We start from the raw sequence: 4,789 nt of genomic DNA, 5'->3' as shown, positions 1-4,789 counted from the left end.
TTCTTGGCAATGCCCTTGTGGGAACAGGACATCTACCTCCTGAACAACTACCCCAAGCAATCACACCTTAGTATAGGGATGATAAAAGTTTTGCTATTTCTTTCAATAACACCATATCGATTATTCACGCATTCTCAAAAAATCCTATTAGTTCAATTTTCAGATAATTTAATTTTCTTGTTGTTCATTATGATTAATAAGGATCATGGATGCAATAAAAAAATTTCAAGACAGGATCAGGGAAAATGAACTATCTTTTCATGATTTCTTTTGTGTTTTAAATTTAAGGACTTTAAGACTAGAGATACATCTAATAGGCAATAGCTTTTGTTATCCTGAAAAAGAAAGATAAAGTTTTGAAGGGAAGGCAGCAGAATTTCACAACGCACATGTCAATCAACCCAGGCCAAAGGCAGGTGACGTCACTAAGCTCCGCCTCATTTCTACCACGCACGAGAGATTTTTCTCAGCTTATTATACATTTGGATAAACTTTTTGCTTAATTTTTCCACACCATGATTAAAAATTTCCTATCAGCTTTTCACCACCATGTCCGAAAAAATCCCTCCGTGTCACTAGTGACACACGTATGCCATGCCTGCCTTAGCACTTCCCTCCCCGAGCCATCTACCTCCTGTAACTTGATTCCAATAGGTAATTTTAAAAAACTAATATCAAAATTATATTTTTTTCGACATTTTACAGATTTTCAAATCAAAAACGTCTCCATGAAGAACCCTTTTTTTTGGACGTTGATGTTTATTTTTTTGTTCAGAGAAATAAAATGCAAAATAAAAAATATTCGGTGATACCAAATTACCAACTTTTGTCATTATGATAAAGTCTATATGTATTTTAAAAATTGAGGAGTAATAATATGATGATGCAAGTCTGTGAGAAATTAAGAACTATATAGCAGTTGGTGTGATTGACTTATGCCCTAACTACAAGATAATTTTGGGCCTTTTGTCTGTTACTTTTGGAGGAAAAGTTGTGTGATACAATAAATGTAGCGACGTGATAAGTGAGATTATTATTAATATTAAATAAAGGAAGACGATTCTTCTAATATGGTGAGCTTTATCAAGGAATACTAAAAACAACTGGAAGTGCGTCTTAAAATCGTGCTCATTTTTTTCCACACGATGAGGCTGACACATTCTTCCTTAGTTTAATGAATTATAATAAACTTGAGGAAAACTTGGTTCATTAAAGTTAATTAATTTTTTTTCTTATTACTTAAAAAATAATGGTGTAAAAATGTTCTACTCCTGAATGCAAGCAGGGACATGACGGCATTACTAATAATCCGGATATGAGCTTTCACAAATTCCCCATAAAAGGCTCCAAAAATCTAACCAAATGGCCTAGGGCCATGCCAAGAAATATGATTGACTAGACACCAACAGCGAATTCAAGACTATGCAGTCTGCACTCTAAAGTGGCTGATTTTGTCACTGAATCTTTAGATCAATCCCGTAATAAAGGAAAATCTAAATAACTCCAACGAAGGTAATTATTATAGCATAGTTAAGAAGCATTCCTTTCAAATTCTAAAATATTCACTTTGATATTGCAATTTCTTGCATTGCCATTTTAGTAATCAATAATACTTATTATAGATGACATATTAATATATTCACAGGTGGTTGAAAGATGATGCCATCCCATAAAAGTGGCTGAATCTGCCAAGCTATCTCTCATTAGCATCACTGCCTCCAAGACCAACAAATGCATCAACTAGCACAAAAAGAGTGCATTTGGAGAATGAAAGACAAGAAGATCTGGAGTATGCAGAAGAGACCGTTCTGTCAGCACAAGATATGTATGACAAACTCTCTTCGTAATCATTGCCCTTTGGGTTCTGGTTGCTTAAAACTCCAAAAGTTGCACTTGTCCAAATGATACATTCAGATATGAAAGGGCTAGATATTGCAGCTTCCTGGAAGTGGAAGAAGACATATCCTTAGGATCTTCTGTAACAATATCGAACTAAATAAGAGCTTAGTATCACACTACATAAATTCAGACACTAAAATTAACTCCTGTACTGAAGCTATCAATAGTGTTGCTTTTCTGGGCTCCATGGACAGCGAAATAAACATTTGACATATGTGAACACTTCTTAATTCCTTCAACTTAGCATTAATGGACCAGGTTCAATCTTCCAAATTCTCATTCATAATAGGACTAATGTCTCATCTCTTCTAACATCCTAAAAGTAAAAGAATTATTTTGTGCTCCTTCCCGTTGCTTTGATATGGCACAACGTCTATTCACAAAGTCAAACTTCTGAAATGGTTGTATGATTTACGATAACAGGAATGGCTTGCAGTTACCAAGAAATAGTTTGCATGTTATCTAAGTTACATATTTAAGATATCTGCCTAGCTAGTACAAAAAAGAATAAACTAAAAGTGAATTCTTCTTGTCATATCAATTTGTGATGTCTATACTAACAATAGGAATTAAGTAAATGTAATAAGTTCTAAAGAAATGAAAAACTTAGTATTTAACAAATATCCAAAGGCTACTACTTAAACATAAATTGTTTCCTTATTTGACACCTCATTCATGTCCATCTATACAAAGGCAAAAAATGACTGTAAAAATAGATCAATATGACATGCAAATTGTAGGTCATTTCAGACTATTATGGAAAATCTACTAGGACTATCAGGATCTTCAACAACAGCAAGGAATGGTATTTTATATTTGCTGATATTTATCACAATCATTGTTAATATTTCAACAGAAAATTATAACTTTCAGTGAATTCTTCATCGTCTTATCAATTATGATGCCCATACCAACAAAAATAATTCAGTGAATATACTAAGTTGTATTTCAGTGAGAAACTTTTTATTTAACAAAAAAGTCCAAACCTTACTGCTTAAACGTAAATAGTTTCCTTTTCCTTATTTGATACAATTCAACTTCGTTCAAGTCAATTCCTACTAAGCCGAAAATATAATAATTTCGAAAGTCTTATCCCTTACAGTAGATCAATATATGCAAATTGAGAACATTATGTGGAAATCTCCCTGCTATATAACTTCATCTTGAAGATCTTCAACACCACCAAGGAATAGTACTTATATTGTCAAAAAAGAAGTAACAAGTAAATTCGGATTTATTCTAACAAAATCATGTGTCATTATATGAATAGATTGAAGTAACAACCTAAAATGGCGAATTAAAATAATATAAAAATTGAGTCATTCTATTCCATATGAAAGAGTAGAAACTCGTTACATTTTTCTCAACAAGGATTTTAGTGTTACCTCTGACAAATCTTCCAGGAGTAGCTAGGATTCGTCCATAACATATTTAGATACAGAATATCTAGGATTGTTCGGCTGCTTTAGAACTATTTTGGTGTTTTTGTCGCTAATATTTTTGGACCATTTAAGGAAATGAATAAAGCAACATAAGGTCCTTAAATGACAGTCAAATGATTGAAAACAGCTCAAAGTGTGTGCCAAGAGACAAACGGAGCTCCAAGGAAAGATAGGACCCAATATTTTTTTTAATAATTCTTCTGAATACTTTCCTTATTCGTTATTCTACGAAATACATTAAATAATTATCTAGGCAACGTCACCATATATCAAAATATACATTTCCTACAATTTAAAGAAATATTCTATAATTTTTTTTTAAATCCCACCAATAATATCTTGTGAAGTATAATTCAATCTTAATAATTTAACTTTTTGTTGTATATTTTCAATCATTTATAAACGAGTGAATTCTAATTTTGACTCACTTATTTTAAATATTAAAAATATAGCAATATATATATATATATATACTTATACTTAGGAGCAAAAGATGGGGAGGATATCAGCATCCAAGCTACCAGTAAATTAGATTCTACAATATACACCTATAAAAAGAATGATGGTTCTCTTCTTATGGCTGATTGCAATGCAGACTATGAGTAAAAGCTAGCTGAAATTCATTCGTATTTCTATAATCTTTTATGTGCTTTATTTTTGTTTTACAATAGTAGATGTCTTATTAAGTGGTACATTCGAGCTTCCTCCTCGAACCTTATACAAATATCAACGAATTGACGTAGGTATTTATTAGTGATGAACTTTCTACATAAACCAAATTTAAAAGACCATACCTAGGGAGAATGTTTGGTTCTAATGAAAGAATCTATAATTACCATCTTTGAAGGCAAGATATGTAGTAGAAAATGCATTTGATTTGTTGACAACAAGGTGTGCATATAATTTATACCCAAATAAAAATATATAATTAAATATGATTTATTTGTAGGGGGAGGATTTGTTCCCTTATTAACATCAATCCAGATCGAGTTGTTGAGTAGTTTTATAATTTCTTACCAAAGGAGAACGCTCAAATTATTATCAAGGGCAATTAGTCGGAGTTGAAGGTCATCAGAAACATGATTAATTCAATGGTCATGTTCCAATACATATATTAGGACAATAATTTTTTTTTTGGTTTTTTTTAATTTTTTTGGTGCATTTTGGAATTGAAAACCTATACCTTAATATAACTTTGAGACACGGAAAATCAACTTATTAGCAAAAAACAAACCTGCTCTCTAGAGCCCTTGAATCTGGTTTCATCAGAATGAAACATAGCCTCAGGTTCGTAACTCAGAACTCTAAAAAAACTTTTATTTTAAGTCTAAAGTCTGTATCTGGTTCCATTTTTGAAATAAATACCTTGACTAAACGTTTTTATTAGGAGACATACATACAACTATAATTTTATATTATAGTAGATATCTTATAGTGATAATATATAT

General features: G+C 31.5%; 1 long non-coding RNA gene across 3 annotated transcripts; it reads left to right on the top strand.

Moving 5' to 3' along the window:
* The first annotated feature begins 323 nt into the window (after positions 1 to 323).
* On the top strand, positions 324 to 4,342 carry LOC121116850 (uncharacterized). 3 transcript variants are annotated; one of them, XR_011779667.1, is made up of 5 exons: positions 324 to 1,512; positions 1,646 to 3,943; positions 4,013 to 4,080; positions 4,140 to 4,232; positions 4,291 to 4,342. It is a non-coding gene; the product is annotated as an uncharacterized lncRNA (long non-coding RNA). The 3 variants fall into 3 exon arrangements; XR_011779666.1 differs by having other exon boundaries at positions 4,013 to 4,084; positions 4,129 to 4,232; XR_005863960.2 differs by having other exon boundaries at positions 4,013 to 4,232.
* The last annotated feature ends 447 nt before the right edge of the window (positions 4,343 to 4,789 follow it).

This window comes from Lepeophtheirus salmonis, chromosome 4 (assembly GCF_016086655.4).
Source record: "Lepeophtheirus salmonis chromosome 4, UVic_Lsal_1.4, whole genome shotgun sequence".
Lineage (NCBI taxonomy): Eukaryota > Metazoa > Arthropoda > Copepoda > Siphonostomatoida > Caligidae > Lepeophtheirus > Lepeophtheirus salmonis.
Note: the sequence above shows the minus strand (reverse complement) of the source record. Positions and strands in the feature narration are given on the sequence as shown.